The sequence below is a fragment of the Pipistrellus hanaki genome (genome assembly GCF_964339955.1).
Source record: "Pipistrellus hanaki genome assembly, chromosome: 1".
Classification (NCBI taxonomy): domain Eukaryota; kingdom Metazoa; phylum Chordata; class Mammalia; order Chiroptera; family Vespertilionidae; genus Pipistrellus; species Pipistrellus hanaki.
The window spans coordinates 22,874,519-22,892,818 of record NC_140503.1 but is presented as its reverse complement, the minus strand read 5'-3'; the positions used below and the strand labels follow the sequence as shown (position 1 = coordinate 22,892,818).

Here is an 18,300-nt window from a genome sequence, read left to right as displayed (position 1 = left end):
GACCAACTAAACTTAGACTACTTCTTCTGTACCAAATCAAAACATACACAGATGCCCATCCCGGTGTTTGTGAACGATGCAATGGAGGTAGGAAAGATTTAAGATATTATTTCCACTGTGTCATCATTAAACATTGAATATCTTTGCAATGTAATTTAATTGTGCTCATTAAATAATGAATAAGGTAAACAGTTAGAAAACAGGCATTGCTTTTTGTCATTTTCTGTTTTAGTGTCTATTCAACTATTTTAAGGAGAATATCTGATCAAAATTCCAAAGAGAACACTAATAATAGACAGCTTGGTCCTAAGTTATTCAGAATACCATCAAGTCTTTTTTATTATTATTATTATTGATTTATTGATTTTAGAGGCGGGGAAAGGGAGGGAGGGAGGGAGAGAGAGAGAGAGAGAGAGAGAGAGAGAGAGAGAGAGAGAGAGGTGCTGATCCACCTACTTATAAACTCACTGGTTGCTTCCTGTATGTACTCCAACAGGAGATTGAACCTCAACCTCTGCATATTAGGAGGACACTCCAACTAACTGAACCACCCAGTCAGGCCGGATACCATCAATTCTTTAGTCTCATCGGAAACTCCAATCTACTTCTCACCACCCTCTCTGTCATCGCCTTTCATGCACCCTTATCCACAGACTCCATTCCATCTCTAAAATCACATCTTTGCATAGATCTGCTTACCTTCTTCTCCCTGTTTCCTCCTTACTCTCATTCCACTTAAGCCCAAGCTCCACCTGAACCCAAGCAGAGAAAAGCACACCCCTGTGCTGACCAGTCTCCATTTAGATAGTGACCACAAATCTTGGCTATGCTCCCGTATTTCCCCAGTCAAATTATTCTCCCACATCTCTCCACCTTCTCAAATATACTGTACCTCACATTCATTCCTCATACTCTCCTACTTGGTTGAAAAAATATGTAAAGTAATCAGAATAAACTACCTCATCTTCTCCATGCATATCCACTCATCTCCGTACACTGTGTCCCTCTCTTATTATCAGAATTGAAATATCCTACCTGAGACCAATCCCCCATCTGTGCCTGGATCCCAACCTCTCACACATCCCAGAGAACTCTCTTCCTCCTGTGATTCCTTCTTGCATCATCACTTTTTCTCTCGAGTTCACCATTCTGCCAGCATGCAAGTATGTTGTAAGACCTCCCATCTCTCAAAGAGACCCTTCTCAATGAGCATAAGTGTGGGTTTGCATCCTGCCTTTGAGGGCCCAGTTCCGGCTCCTCTTTTTAGCACAACTCCTTCAAAGGAATCTCTTTGAAGTGCTCCATTCCCCTTCCACACACTCCCTCTCCCACACACTCACCTGTCCTCCCCACTCCTCCCTGGCTGCCCCTTCTCAGCCTCCTTTGCTGGATTCTTCTCTTCTCTCTTACTCCAAACATCTCTTTTTACCTACTTAAACTCACTTCCCCTAAATATCATCTACACAATTGTAACACACAAATTGATGTCTCTAGCACAGACCACTCCCCTAAGTTCAAGACTCAGAAATCCACTTGTCATGATGGTTAGAAACCCAAAGAATAGAAAGCAAAAAAAGTTCAAGATGGTGAAATTCTCTTCTCAACGGGGTGTTGGGGACCCTGCAGCCAGAGGGGGCCTTTGTTTGGGGGCTGTAGTACCCTCATGATGGGGGAGGTAGAATTCACAGAAAACAGAACTAGCTGGATGGCCCCAGCTCTCAGAACTGCCAGGATGCACTTTGGATCCTGAATAAGTAAAGAGGTCTCAGCATCATGAGAACAGAGCAGAGAGATAAAGTGAGGAGAGGAAGAATCAGCCAATCTGGGGAAAACATTGGAGGCGGAAGAAAGGAGACAAAGAAGAGATGTGAGACAAGGAAGCTAGAGGGATGGTTAAGAGAATGAACTAAGAACAAGATATCGGTCCTTGCTTATTCCGGAGACACAATCCGAACTCTGGCCAAATTCCTAAAAAGACGCAGAGACTCCGTTCTGAATCTTCCCTAGGGGTAGTTTGTATTATTATTACTAACAGCCACAATTTATTAAGGTGCTTCCTGGACGCTAAGCACTTTGAACACACTTCCTCATTTGATTCTTAAAATAACCTGTGACTTGGGTGTCTCTGTCCCCATTTTATGCAGTGCAGGGAGTAACTCACTCAACACAATGCCGCAAGGGGGTGACAGAGGCAGGATGCAAACCCACACTTATCCCAACATCCATGTGGGCCACACCACACGGCTCGGTCACAGAAACAGGCAGTGGGGACCGCCCTTCTCCTGACACCAGCCTCCCCAGGGCACGGGCCTTCTGACCGCCCAGCAGCTTCCTGATCCAGTGGCCGCCTGTCTGCACTGAGGTCCAGCTCTCCTCTTCACGCCCCACAGCCCGGCCACACTCCAGCCTGCCCTTGAGGACCAGCAGGGTGGCGTGAGGTCTTGGGGGAACTGCCCTCGCAGCCTTGGCAGCTAATCTAGGATCCCGGATTAACAGCACTCCAGGGAAATACCCCACGTCAAAACCAGGTCAAGGCCATCTTCAAGCCCCGCCTTCACAGAGTCCAAGGGGAGGAATGGAGAGGATTCAAGGCAAAGCAGTTCATTCGATCCCTGAAAGCGACAGAGGAGACAGTTTGGAGAAGGGGTGGCTGGAGGAGGAGCCCACTGGGAGTCCAAAGCCTCGGCTGCAAGGCCCCCAGCGAGCTCTGAGATGCTGGCTGTACCCTCCTGTGTCCCTTTCTTCCTTTGTGGACCAGCTCTGAGGCCTCTTCTCTGTACTCAAGAGCCTAGGATAGGGCAGCACTCAAGCCAGGAGAGCGTCATCCAAAATCGGCCCATCCTCAGGGGCGCTGGGGCCTGCCCTCTGGAAGGCCAGAGCTGGGAGGCATCAACCATTCACTGCAGGCGTGCACCCCGATGGTGCCCCAGACCACAGAGAGCACGCCCCGTCCCACCCTAACCCATCTGCCCCTTCAATCAGGGAGCGAGGTGGATGGAGTGGGTGGTCCTCAGACTCACAGGCGTGGGTGGGCAAAAGAGACATCTACCTCCAAGACCTGATCAGTGGTCTGGGTTGGGAGCGGGGATAGAAACTGCTTTCTTCCCTCCACAGAGCCTGAAACAGTGCCTGAAACTTCCACCACTGAAGCGACCCCAGTGGCATAAGAGCTTGCTTCCAAAAAGCTGCAATTACAATGCAAACCAGTTTCTCAGATAGCATAGCATCATCATGGGCTCTGGACTTGGTCCCCTCAGAACCTCTGTCAGCACCCAAGGGGACCTTGGACCATCAGGTGCAAACCCTTATTTAAACACACAAGGAAACTGAGCCCCCCAAATATGTAGTGGCTCATTCAGGGTCACAGGCAGGGTGGCAGCAGGGCTGGGACTCTAACCCAGGTCTCCTAAGTCTTTCCACTTAGTGGGCTGGCCCCTGGCAGTGTGCCCAGGTGGTCTGGAACCTTGGCATCTGCTCCTTCGGCTGCCCCTTCTGTTCAGCCAGCAAAGCTAACAGCCCCTGGGGCCTCACCAGCTGACTGCTCCCTGGCCTGCCTTTTGGAAGGACAAACTCGAATGGGGCCAGAACATTCTCGGCGGGCACTACCTTCTCAGCACCCAGCTCCCTTTTCACCGCCTCCTGGGAGGGAGAATTTTTGAGAAATGGGAGCTCTACAGGCTTTCAGAGAAATGGGGTCTCTAAGAAGCATTCCTGCCCAGCTGGTGTGGCTCAGTGGTTGAGCATCAACCTATGCACCAGGAGGTCACAATTCAATACCCAGTCAGGGGACGTGATCCGCAGTAGGGGTTGTGCAGGAGCAGCCAATCACTGGTTCTCTCTCATCACTGATATTTCTATCTCTCTTTCCCTTCCTCTCTCTAAAATCAATAAAAACATATTTAAAAAAAAAATTTTAGGAATCATTTCTCTGTTTAGACAATGAAGGTACATCAGGAAGACAAGGTGATGAAAACAGTCATTTTTTAAAAAAATATCACATTCTCACCAAAATGGCACCCTGGAACTTTCAAGATCTTCTGACTACTACCGAGTTAAACTTATTAATATTTACAAAGATAAGAGAGTGAGTTTCTTTTGAAGCAGGTCAACCAAAGGACACCTACGGCCTTAAAACGAGGTAATGAGGCAAAGAAGCCCCAGCAAAGGGCAAGTGCCCGGCCTGGGAGTGAGAAGAAGCACTCTGCTCCCTGCTGTCAGCTCCCAGCCCCTACGCTGGTCCTGCAGAGCTGCTGGCACAGCGACTGGCCAGGGCAGCTGGGAAACCGGGGCTCATAGGCATCCTGGCTTAACCCACGGTGCTGACCAGCAGTGGGTAAAAGGACTCCCAGCCGGGATGGGTCCTCCCAGGAGCCAACAGGACTCTTGTTACTACAGCAAAAGTAAGGCTCCCAGAGGAGGTTGGAGGGGAGGTTACAAAAATAAAGAGAAGCCCAAAGCCCCTGGTTTAAGGAAGGATGGGGAGGACGCAGGAGCGTCCCCCTCCTGGATGAAATGGTTAGAAAGGAAAGAGCCTTTGAAGACAAGGAGACATGCACATTGGCCTGACATTGGGCGAGTCACCACTTAACCTTCCTCCACCTCAGTCCCATCGGCCACAAAATGGGCCCAACCCCACTGTGAAAAGAGGTACCAAGATTAGAGAGCCTACGGCGATGTGTAGTTGGCCCTCAGTGACCCCAGGGACCTTTCTCTCCCTTACTGTCTAAAGCCAGCCCCTCCTGGTCCAGAGGAAACGCCCAAGGGAAGCTTTCCCAGGACCCCTGGACAAGGCACGGGGGCCTTTCCGGGGAGGGGTGGCAGTCCCAGGGGCAATGGGCTGACTCATTTGGCACACGGTCCTTCATTTCCCTGTCCACATTTTTTGAGCCATGAAGCTCTCTCCCCCGAAATGAGGCATGCAACAGAAATGAGCTACGATTAGCACAGCAGAGAGACCAGAAGAGGGGAAGCAGCTGCACAGTTTCCTGAAACTAATGGGCGGGAGCAGAGAGGGCAAGCTGCTGTCTCACATCTCTCCCTGCGCCAGTCACCGGGCAGGAGCTCCCTTTCAAGCCAACCTTCTCAACCTCTACGAGGCAGACCGGCTCCGAGGGCTGCCTGCCCCAGACCCGAGGCCCACGGCAGGCAGGCATGCTGGCCTGGGTGTCCGCTGTGGGGCACACGGTGAAATTTCAAGCCAGTTTGTAGGTGATGAGGTGGATGCATGGAACAGTTCATTAACACTTGGGTGGGAATGTGGCTGTATCAGGTCTACTCAGGGGTTACAGTATAAGGCAAATGAAGGGGGCTTTTTTGTTTTATGCTTTTTTTAAAAAAATTGATTTGAGAGAGAGAGGAAGGAGAGGGAGAGAAAAAATTGACATGAAAAACATAAATGGCTGCCTACTGCAAGTCCCACTGGGAATTGAGCCCACAACCTGGCCATGTGCCCTGACTGAGAATCGAACCAGTGCCCTCTTGTTGATGGGATGATGCTCAACTGACTGAGCCACAACAGCTTTGGTGAAACAGAGCTTGGCACTTTAATTATAAATACTAGTCTCACCTTTGTTCAAGTCAGGTACTGTCAAGGGTAGGGGGAAGAACGGGGGTGGGTCCAGAGGCTGGCATCCAATCATTTTTCCTTTTTTCAAAAGAAAGGTAGGTTTTATTCATTTGTGGGTTTCAATTCTATACTATCTGATATCTTTTTAGTCCACACTCTACCACTTTTTAGCCATGTCTGAGCCAAGACAGTTGTCATTAAACAGTATAGGCAAAAACAAGCACTGGCAATTACACTAACGTAAGTATCAGAAAGACCTGGAGTCTAGTCTGGGCCCTACTTCTGTGTGGCTTTGGCCAAGTCACTTAACCCTTCTGAGTGCTGGTCATTTGCTATGTGGGACAGTAACCCGACAACGCTGCTAGGAAGACCACATTGAGAGTGTGGTGGCTATTTGGCAGGTCACGACGCACCAACCATTCTTGGCCATGGTGGAGATGGTCCATATTCTTGGGGCTCGCAGTCCATATTCCTCACACATGGCTACACCTCTTCCAGCCTTAGCGGCCAGTGAAGGGGGCATCATCAAGATGAAGTGGGGAGAGACCAACACCGGAGACAGAGATGGAAGTGAGGACTCAGGAAGGGCAATCTCAGGCCTCCAAAGAGTAAGTGGGCTCAGTGTTTCCAGGCACTCATGCAGAAAGGAGCTGCTACATACAAACAAGGCCAATAGCCAGAATCTGAGCCTGGTTTCCTCGCTTCTCCTCACCACACTCAGGGACCTCAGTCCAATAAACCCTTTCTCCAACTTGACTAGAATAATCACAGGTTTTGAGCCTCAAGTGCAAAGCTCTCTGGGGCCAACCCACTCAGGACATCCCACTTTCCTTCCCAAATGCAAACCAGTAGGTAGTAGGATAACCGTGCCTCCGCTTTCAGAAGAGCACTTGGTGGAAAATGCCCACGGCATCGTTAACCACCAGGTTTGATACCAAGCAAGATGAACTGTTGATACCCAACAAGATGAGCACGACAGGGTCAGCAGCAACCCTGTGGGGAAGTGAATAAGAACCACACTTCCTGGCATCACAGTTCAGCTGTCCTCACATGAATGTCACATTCATCCTGTTCAAGAGCCCATGTCACCCCTGACTTCTTACTGTTCCTCCTTTGTTGTGGATCAGGCTCTAAAATATGGGTGCTATTTACATTCCTATGACTTCTCCTCACAGCCTAGGATCCCCACCACCATCTCCCCAATTCAGACTTCTCTCTGCTCTGGGTCCAGGCCAACCTCAGAGCTTTGGCATAGGAATCTCCCACTGTTGCTTTCATGGGCCAGCCTTCTCTTTGACCACCCATTTCTGCCCACCTTTCCATGAGTACCTCCCCATTACCTGCACGGGTAACTCCCCTTGCTGAGCCCTCTGCCATTCATATCTTGTACCAACTTGGCACTTAATTATAAATAGTCTTGTCTTGAATAATAGGCTAACCATCTTTTCTTCTGAAGAACAAAAAAAGATGTCATTTACTAGTACCACCATAGGGAGAGTTTCACAAATAGAAAACCCTTGGTTAGAAAAATCAGACTTTGCCAGCTGTCACTACTGCCTTTGTCAACTCAATCTCCCCGAGCCTCAATTTCTACTTATGTGACATTGAAATAATCTTAACCTGAAAGGGCTAATACATGGCTTTAACAAGCTAGCATCCATAAGAAGTAACTAGCACATAGAAAGTATCTCCCAAATGAAAGAGAAACACCACACCACATGACCTTACTCATTTATGGATAATAAAGAATATTGTAAACTGATGAACCAAAAGATAGATATAGAGACAGTAAAGCAACAAGCAGACTGTCAAATTACAGTGGGGAGGGGTGGGAGATCTGGGGGAGATAGTAGATCAACCGAAGGACTTTTATACATGCATATAAGTACAACCAATGGACATAAAACTCTGAGGAGGGAGGGTATGTATGGGAGGGAGGGGGGCAAAAAAATCAATAAAATATATTAAAAAATAATAATAATAAAATTTAAAAAAAGAAAATTCTAGGTATTATACGTTGGGGATTTTTAAAATTAAAATATCATACTTCCTCCCTGGTGATCAGATGACACTTGGAAGTTTTGTGGTCTAGTGTTTGATTCTTGCTTTGGTATTTTTCCCATTTTATTCATTTCAACATATTAAAAAATGTATTATCTTTCAGATGTATAAAATATACTGTACTTCATTTTCTACCACTAAACTTTTATTATCAAAAGGTAAAAAAAAAAAAAAAAAGAAAGTATCTCCCAGAGTTGTTTTAATTCCCTGTTGCTTCTCTTTCAGGTCCTGCAAAAGCTTAGCACAGTATTGCAACATAGAATACATTCAATAAATGTTTGATTGATTGATCAGTAGCTTAAAGCAAACCAATAATCAGAGAGGGTCATTATACAAAGTAACCGAATGTGGTAAAAACGTATTGATCTATTTTTCAATTATAGATGAAAGGTTGATGTCTACGAAGGAAAAAAAAATCTATTTTAACTCAGGAAGTTTTCAGGATTACAAACTGCCAGTCTCTCTGAACCCATAGCTCAGCCAAGTAGAAGTTTTGGATTGAGTGTTCATGCTAGCAATTCATCACGGGCCCCCTCCAACCGTTCTTACAGTTATCTCCATTCCCAACCTCCGCTACATTTCTGGTTCACAGAAAGATGACTTCACACACTAAATCAAGTACAATCTTTGTGACTTAAGCCAAACACAGAGCAGAATTATTCCATCGGAATTCTTTTCTGAGATATTTATAGGAAATCCTGTTCACTGCTCTTTCCCAGCAGATTTTTATCTTATCCTATATAATAAAAGGCTAATATGCAAATTGTCCCCTTGACCAGGAGTTTGATCAGGAGTTCAACCGGGAGTTCGACCAGGGCATGGGGCCGACCACAGCCCCTCTCCCCAGCAGGCCCAATTCATCCCAATCAGGGCGGGCCGGCCGGATCATGCACTGGGCCTCTACTGTGTGTGTGTGGGGTGGGGGTGGGGGGGATGTTTAAACTAACTTTGGCTTCTAATAAGACCTTTTTTCCCCTAAGCTGGGGAGAAGGGAGTAGACAACCATGAACAGTAATGAGGTCTTTCAACCAAAATCAAGCTGAGAATAATACCCAGGGCATATGAGCAAGAACAAAACCCATGCACCCCAGGACATGGTGGACTCCAGGAAGATGAGCCCCAGAGTGGAACTCAGGTGGAGTTTTCAGCTTGTGGCCTCTTGGTCTTACTGTCCTTTTTGGTTGCTTCTCACTGTTTTTGGATTCCCACTATCTGGTTTCTCTTAAGGAAAATGTTGCTTGCCTCCACACTTTCCAGCGGCTGTCTCACCCTAAAGCAATGGGAGTCCCCATACCGGCTTGGGACACAGCTTCAGTATGGCTAGGAGTAATTTTGGTTAATGATCATAATGTACATTCCTGAGGCTAACTGCCTCCCAAACTCCCTGGGGGTGAGTCAGGCACCAAGTCTTTCAGGGCACCAGCTGCAATTCAAAGCCTTGCAGAGCTAGACCAGATCCTCAGAGGTCATCTAGCCACGCCCCTAATTCCACATGGGAGAAATGCTTGGCTCCCAGGGAGTTCCCTAATCAGCCTTAATAGTCAAAAATTATTGATGTCAACAAAAGAACTGTTTGTCAGCTTGTTCTAACCACTAAGATGCCTCTCCAGTCTAGGGACCAAAAGCAACTGGTCAGTGTTTTTTCCTCAATATACATAATGATGGTAATTAAATGCCCCCTAATTCTCTTCCCTAACTTAACCCAAATACTTTAATTTTTTTTCTTAAAGGGCTTATTGTTCATCCCTTTAAACTTGTTAATAATCTTTTCTGTGCCAAAACCGGTTTGGCTTAGTGGATAGAGCGTTGGCCTGCGGACTGAAAGGTCCTGGGATTCGATTCCGGTCAAGGGCATGTACCTTGATTGCGAGCACATCCCCAGTAGGGGGTGTGCAAGAGGCAGCTGATCGATGACTCTCATTGATGTTTCTAACTCTCTATCCCTCTCTCTTCCTCTCTGTAAAAAAATCAATAAAATATATATATATTTAAAATAATCTTTTCTGTACTTTCTGGGTTTTTCACAATTATTTTCACCTAATTCCAACATAGTAATGTCAAATATTAAATAGGAATGGGGAAGTGCTTCCTGCCCTTATACTGTATTCCCAATAGTACACAGTCTGGTACTAAAAATACACAACACAGTACTCCTTCAGTTAGTGTTCCACTAGGACTTCCAGATCCATCTCAGCTATGATTATGCCTTACCAGGTGATCACTAATAGCACAGTTAACTTTATTGTATCTATCAGGTTGGTGCTAATCCTTTTATGACCACTGTTATCACCTCCAAAGTATTTCCTATTCTGGTGTAAAGAAAGTTCAGGTAGCTAAGGGACTATGCTTCTCATACCAGGTTTATGTAAAATACAAATCAAGATTTTCTAACTTTTGGTTTGATCTTTCTCCTTGTAGTCTATGCCTAAAAATTGACACGTGAGCAACTCAGTTGTGGTAACAGGGTGGAGCTTGGAGAAAATGGATCGAACATGATAGCATCCTGATCCCCACTGCTGCCCCTTTCAAAGAAACTTGGAGGTAACTCAGGGATCTTAGCAATAAACTCCACTAGAAGGTACACTGAGATCTGAAAAATCACCGAACCTCTCCAAACAATTGAGCATCCTCCAGTAATGGCTAAAGAGGATATTTTTAATGAATTTGCATGGCTGTTGCCCCCTAACATAACTAGCTTACAGGCCACCCTTCAGGATCATCCCGTATCCAGTTGGTAAGAAGGTTCCAATTCTATAGCAATTCAGTAGTAGGTCTGACGTCAGGAATTCTGCCCGCCATCCAAGGAGTAAAAGCACTTCTTATTGGTGTATTTTTGATACGAGGTGAGGCGTTAGGGGAAGTCCTGATGCTCAATGCCCACTAGTATCAGAGTTCTTAGGAAGAAATGCACCTCAACACCTGCTCCACAATTAACCATTTTAGGGATCCACAGCCACTGCAGGTCATTAGTCACCAGAGGCCATGTCTTCAACCACAACACTCCATACCTCCCAAGCTGGGCTCCACTAAATGTCTTTTATGTCATACAGATGGAATGCTACTGTGTTCACTTAGCCCAGAGGAGCCATCTGCATGAACTCAAATAGTTACTTTAAAGTTGGCCTTGTTTCCTACATAAGTTGCTAGAGATGAGCGGTATCATGTCCTCTATGCAGACTGGCTGGATTATTTATAGATTCTGTTGGTAAGCATTGCACTATTGCACTTTGGACTCAGCACCTAAACTAGAAAATCACATAGCTTTCTAAAATTTTGTGTGGTAGAATTTTTTTGGCTCTGAAGTATTTTTTGCATATGGGCTTCGATACAACTTACATTACCGGTCATGAAATGCACATCTAGCCCTTCACTTGGTGATGTGAAATTCTTCTTTCCTTAGTCCTGAGGCTTAAAAAAAAAAAGTCTTAAATATTACCACTCCCATCCCCATTTAATGGTATAATAGCCACTCTTTCTAAATCAGGGATCACCCAACCATGGGTCCTGGGCCAAATCTGGCCCACTGCCTATCTTTGTAAATAAAGTGTTATTGGAACACAGGGCCATGACCATTCATTTATAGACTGTCTATGACTAGCTACTTCCATGCTAAAACCCCATACCTGAGTAGTAGCAACAGATTTGGCCTGCAAAGCCTGAAGTGTTTGCCATTAGGTCTTTAGAGAAAGAGTTTGGAAACTCCTCTGTAAATCATAAGGAAAATAAACTGGTTTTACTCAGAATAACCTCCTCCCCACCCCAACAAAATAAACAGCCCTGACCCAAGCTAGTCTTTGCATACCGCTTTGCATAAACTGTGGTTTCACTCTCTTTTCAAGTGTTCTCTGAAATAAGAAGCATATAAGCCATAAAATACTTAAAAAACAAATTTAAAAAACAAATATTCTGGAGGAATGAGTACAGCGTTTCAATTGAGAAGATGAAAAGTTCTAGAGATGGATGGTGGTGATGGTTATACAACAATGTGAATGTACTTAATGCCACTGAATTGTAATGTTAAAATGGTTAAAATGATCAATTTTCTGTAATGCATATTTTACCACAATTTTTTAAAAAGCCTAAAGAGGATATGTTGTAGTTTTTTTACTATCATCCTTTTAGTGGTCAGCATTAGTCAACAGAGCCAAATATCAACAGTATGACAATTGAAATTTCTTTGGAGAGCCAAATTTTTTAAACTTCAACTTTTTCTAATTGCCACTTCTTCAAAATAGACTCACCTAGGCCGTGGTATTTTGTGGAAAAACCACACTCAAGGGGCCAAAGAGCCACATGTGGCTTGTGAGCCACGGTTTGCCAACCACTGTGCTAGGGAACTTACAGTCCATGATGAGTGTCAAAATGTGACGATTGTTCATAAAGAAGCTTAAGTGCACCAGCAGCAACACGAGGCCACGCCCCGCCTCCACCTAAGCCCACTGGCTGGCAATGTTCTGAGGGCAAGGCCTGGCCTGGCCTGAGGCTGGTCTAGTTCTATCTGACCTAGAGAACTCATCAGACAAGACTGGCCACATGAGAAGCAGCCTATCGCAGGGGCTGGCTGACAGCCGAACCAACTGGCAGCTTGGGGAGGCTACAGCAAGAGCACCCATCAGGTGATGGAAAGTGAACCCCCCAGCATGCTCCAAGCACACACTAAACCTTGCGTTCTTCTGCAAAACTATTCTTGGCACTGGTGAGACAGCAGCATTGGGCAGGGATTACATCTGCACATGTCCCAGATTCTCCATAAACCTGTCCTGTCTGAGGACAAGGTGACGAGGGCCAGGAGGGTGGTGGGCTGGTGACAGCAACTCTGGACTCAGAGCAGATGTTGGCACCAATCCTGGGCATTGTTCACTTTCCATGCCACCACCAACTGTCAGCCAAACCAATGCCAGCCACTGTTCTAGATTGTGCTCCTAAATAAAACCATAGGGTTCAACAAATCCCAGGCAAGCAAATGGGCAGAATCCTTTCAGGAGTCTCTTCAACAGGACAGTAGGAAAGTTGAGCTCATGTAGGATGAGGTTGGTCAAGCAAAACTTACAGAGATGCTATAGGAGCATTGGAAATAGACTTTTATTTAACAGAAACTTACACACACTTGATACAAACCCTACATTATGCAAAACTTTTATCACAATTCTACACATGTTATAACTTGTGGGAGTTGGTTGGAGGGTGAATTATTATTATAATTATTAGCATTTTTAAAAGAGACATTTTCTATCAGAAAATGTCACAGCAAAGGGCTACAAATGATACAAAGACACTCTTGGTGATCTCCCCCTGAGGACTGGCCCTGAATGAGAAATCTGAAAGGGCTGGCGGGACTTTGCTGCCCGTCCAGTCTCCCCTTTCAAAGGCAAAAAGAAATATTCTCCAGCTTAGAACCGTTTCAGTAGCACCAGCATTCGAGGACTTTTGCTGACAAGACTATCTGGCATGAGACTGTACATTTAACAAGACTCTGCTTAGAAGTGAGCGAACTCCAAGAGCATGGCCGTGTAAAAGGCCTGGAGTAAAACCCAGCGCCCCAGCCGGTCAACCTGCTCCTTCATCAAGCCAAGGGCACGATGCTGAGTTACATTTCAGAGGCCATAGCATTCCCTTCCACTCACATGGCCATAAAAGGACACGTCAGAACACTCGCCTTTCTCCTTTACCCCCACCAGCCACTGACTGAGGTTTCCATCACTCAGGTTGGCCCTCGGGACACTAGAATCTTGGACCCTGAAGCCGGTTCAGCAGAGGGTTCCCTTGGCAAGCTTCCTCTGGTTGTTAGGAGACCAAATTATCATCTCGGCTGATGCTCAGTTTGTCTTTTTTTTTTTTTTTTCCTCCTTTTTCTTTCCTCTTCCTTCACTGCGTTATTTTAAACAAAGCTGTCTGTGTTCGAATCTGTTGAACTTGCAGAGATATATTTAATCACTAGGTGGAATTGCTTTCAGAACCAGGCCTTGTCAGACATGATAACCAGGAGGCAGGCTGCTTCTTGACATTCAGATAAATGGGGCTTGCCTGGGTGAGGGGAGAGGTTTTTTTGGGGGGAGGGGGCGCAGAGAGTCTGCTGATAGCCTTTGTGGCTAATTTATTTCAGTCAAGACTTAACACTCATTGAACATCACCAACACTTTCCATCGACTTTTGAAGGAGAAAAAAAAAACCTGATCACTCCTCACTTACCACATCCAACTCGCAGAAATAAAAATACCTAAAGCACATACATGAATGGCTTTTGGAAAGAGCCTGAGAGAGCAGAGTTGATCTTTATTTTCTTACTTAAAGGGTGGGGTGTTTTCCTTAGTTAATAGGCAGTCTTTATTTTACATCACGTACGCTTTTGACTTCGTATCTTCACAAAGTCGCGTTTCGCTTTTGAAGTAGAAGGTATCTTAAATAAAAATAATGTGCCACGTCAGCACGTTTTTTTCTTTTAAATATTGAAATAAATAAAATAGTAAACTCTTTTTTTGTGTGTGTGTGGTTTTTTTTTTCCTCATCAGTTTGTTTTCAGTTATTTCTATTGTAGAGCAGTTCTGGTCTGGCCTGGGTACTTCCTCACAGACCTTTAAAGAAAATGTAATGGAGAATTTTAAAAAGGAAAAAAAAAAAAAATCCTCTTCTTGCAAAAAACGGAGGCCATTCCAGAGACTTCTCTGAGCTGAGCTGGAGGCTTTTCCACAAAATCCAGGCTCCTGTGCTGGCTGAAACACACGCGCAGGAGGGGGCCGGGCAAGGGAAGAGGAAGAGAAGGAGGAGGAGGAGGAGGAGGAGGTGCAAATCATCGTGCCTTCTTTTCACCTTCTTCGGAAATGGCTTGCTTGAAGGATGCCGGAGTCCGCAGGTCATAGAGTTGACTGCAGAGGGAAAGGCAACGAAAGATAAAACAAAAAACAACAGCACAGGACAGCTACCTAAAAAGGAGAGAATAAAATTAAGGGGGTGATGGGAATGAAATGAATTCAAAACAAAACACAAGAAAGAAAGAAAACAACTGACTGACTGCCACGCTCATGAGGCCATGAGAACAGACTGTGTCTCCCGTGCCTTGGGCTCCAGCAGCAGGAAATGAGCCCAGAGCGGGCAGGTCACCGCTCCCGGCGGCTGAATGACACAAGAAACAGAGGACACAGCTGGCCTTTCCATTCCTAGGTGGCGCGGTAGCAAAACTGGGCGTCAGCAAAATCTGGTTTTTCTCCTTTGCTTGGAAACCAAACAAACTAAATCTTTTCGCTGTTAAAATACCTCAGATGCTGTGGCCGGTTTTTCTCAGTGGTTAGAGTGTCGGCCTGCAGACCAAAGGTTCAATTCCCAGTCAAGGGGCACATGTGGGAGGCAACCAATTAATATCTCTCTCTCTCTCTCTCTCTCTCTCTCTCTCTCTCTCTCTCTCTCTCTCTCTCTCTCTATCTATCTATCTCTATCTCTATCTCTATCTCCCCCACCCCCCTCCTGCTCCCGTCCTCCCTCCCAACCTTCCACTCTCTGTGGAAATCAATGGGGGGAAAAAATATCCTTAAATGAGAATTAAAAAACAAACACATAAAATACCCCAGAAAGGCCATTATGATGCAATCTATCTTCCTATCACCTACATAGAAATGAGTAGGTCTATGGTATAGGACCAGTTGCAGTCACCAAAAACCCCAACTGATGCCCCACTTGGCCTAAGGCCAAAAGGACACTGCTTCATCACACCCCCTCTCCCAAAACAATGCTCCAAGGCATTCCAGGGAGTCTGAGTTACTCGGAGAGAGAACCAAGCCAAGAGATCCATGCCAGTGCTCAACTAGCCCAGCACTTCTAAGTGTCAGACTTGGAACCTGGGGGCAGTTCAAACCAGGTGGGTCCTTTAATCTGGATGGGTACCAACAGGGCATGGATTTTGCTTCTGAAATGAAATCTGCTAAGTTATTTTAGTCTTTGGAATGGAGTAGCCGGCACAAAAGAGTAAGCAATAAAACCAAGTACTATCACATTTCACCCCAGAAGCAGTTCCTAAGGGCAGAGATGGGTGCCTGGACAGTGCCCAGCTCACACTGAACTGAGTGGCAAAACAGAGAGGAAAGGAAGGAGCGGCTCACCGGGGAAAGAGCCAAGCCGAAAGGAAGCAATGTTCAGAATCAAATGAGCAGCTCAGCCTCTTCCAAGCTGAAACTCCCCGCCTGCCACCTCTCCTTCCAGTGCCCAAGGTCTTACTACTCACTGCTCAGGTGTGTGGGGCTGGATTAGATGGCCTTCCAAAGCTGGGACTCGCCTGCTTTCACCCACATCTAGCCTTCCCCTCACACCTGGCCGGGTTTCTTTTCATCCCATCCCATCCCACGCCATTGTGTCACTTCACAGATTGGCTTGTTTGGTCTCCCTTCCCAGATTCATCTTCCTTCGTATTCATCTCTGCTATTCCACCTGCCTCCGGCCCTTTCTCCAGACCTCCCAGAGTGTCTGCTGCATGTTCTCTGGTTGGGCATCCAGTCAGACTTTCACCCCCTGCCAGGAGTCTTTCTGACCCTCTCCCAGTGCCCTTAATCTCTCTGGTCAGATGTCACCTGTCACACTTTTAGTGAGTCTTTCTAATAACCATACACCATGCCCTTTCAGTTTCCTCAAATGTCTACAATTGATTCCCCAACACACATGTATACACACTTTTCTGTGTTTGCCCATGTAAGCCACCTAGAAAATAGATGGTTGGTTCCCAGCTTTGTGCTCCCAACATCCACTTTCTCTTTCATTTCCTCTGGTGGGGCCAACATCCAGCTGTTAGAAATGTCCTAATGTGTCCTTGGTCTTCTGCTCTCCGTCCCTTTCAAAGAGGCTGACTTTCCATCCCTCCACGCAGCTTCCACTTTCCCCTCACGCCTGTCCTCACATCCTCACTCTCCCTCCTACATCCCTCACCACCACTTCGCTGCCTCCTGGATCTCATGCACCCCTCTGACTTGACCAATGGATGCTGTGTCCAGTTATGTATGACTTCTCCAACCTTTCTGCCAATAGTTATGGAGCACGTGCTACGTATGCAGTGAGACACTAAATCCTTCCACTAATGAGCTCAGAAACATTGCTCGCTTCTCAGTTTATTTCATTAAGTAATTATGGCACATTGCTCTACCTCCATTCTCTCTGACAAGAGCCATTCTTGCCTACTGATTAAATAACTATCTAGAACTCTCTGCTGATCTGAAGAGCTTCCTCCAATAAAATCTCCCTGACTACTTTGACCGACAGCAAAAAGAATCCCATTGTCATCCCTTGCCGACACATCCTACCTGCTGAGCAGTTACCCAGGCCCTAGTTGCCAAATAAACAAGGTCTATGTGTATGAAAGTATTACCATCCATGGTCTACAAACATACTAGCCTGAACCTAAGCTGAAAGGCCAAACGTCTGAGCCGCATCATGGGATAAATTAATTGTGTCCCCCCCTGATATGATGCACGGAGAAGGATGTAACATCACTTCTGCAGCATTCTTACCCAAACTGCATAACCTGATTTTCATCATTAGGAAACAGCACCCAAACTAAAATGAAAGACTTTCTAAGAAATGACTAAACGGTACTCTCCAAAAGTATCAGAGTTATACAAAGAAAGGCTGCAGATCTAACTGCTTTAGATTGATGGACTTGAAGAGGACATGGCAACTGAAAAGAACAGGTGATCCTGGATTGGAACCTGGACCAGAAAAAGGACATAGAGAGAAAATTAGCAAAAACTGAATAGGTCTGGAGGTTGTAGTATTGTGTCAGAGTTAATTTGCTCATTGTGATCATTATACTGTGGTTTTTTAAAGAATCTAGATGAAGAATCGATGGGAATGTTTTATTGGTCAAGGGTCAGTATTGAGATACTTTGAAAACCTACTTGCCAATGCTTTTTAGCTAGTAATTCAGTTCTGACAGGGATCTGCCATCCTCCTCAGCTACTTGGTAAATCCATCAAGCAGAATGATATTTTCCTATGCTGTTATTTTGACTAAACGGTCAGAAATCACTTTTATGAAGCACAACAGTATCACATAATTCAATGTTTTAGTGTTAGAAGCACTTTGGCATGTGACTGAAACAAGGCCTGGGACATTTATTCACTCCCTGCCTCCTCACTACGCACACCCTCACTGTCACCCCAATGTCACCACCAAAACAATGACCATTTAGAAAGCTCAATCTTCGTTCTTGGAAAGAGTTCATGAGGACTTGAACACTGCTATTCCTTGGTGGGATTCTAATGTGAATAGAGGTTGGGTAATAATTTGAATTGTTTAGAAGGCAACAAATACCTCCTCTCAATCCAAATAAGTCTTGAATGCAAGATCTCAAAGCCCTCTACTGATTTTACTCAAGAAATTTTCAAAATGTGATCGATGGAGAAGTCAATCTAGATTGAGGAAAGAGTATTAGAAGATCCAGGCACCATTTACCCTGGAACTTCATATACATCATCTAACCTGATGGAATCTCAGTTTTTTTTATCAGTAAAATGAGAACAAATAACATCTCACAGGGCTGTTTGAAGAATCACCATGAAAGAATGTGGTTAAGTATTATGAAAGGGTAAGAAATGTCCATATCTAGGAATTGGGAAACTGAGACAGAAATGCATAGCAATAAATTCACACAGGATTGAGACCAAACCCAGAAATTTTCATTTCTCCTGCAGATCAAA

General features: G+C 45.4%; 1 protein-coding gene across 3 annotated transcripts in view; it reads right to left on the bottom strand.

Annotated features, from left to right (window-relative positions):
- The window catches only part of DPF3 (double PHD fingers 3), a 250,785-nt gene that overhangs the window by 28,780 nt on the left and 203,705 nt on the right, over positions 1-18,300 (bottom strand). The window contains exon 10 of one of the 3 annotated variants that reach the window (XR_014795855.1): positions 12,694-14,490. The exons of the other annotated variants lie outside the window; for them this stretch is intronic. The gene's annotated coding sequence lies outside the window, so the exon portion shown is untranslated. Of the gene's footprint in view, positions 1-12,693; positions 14,491-18,300 lie in introns of those variants that run through there. 3 annotated transcript variants of the gene reach the window in all.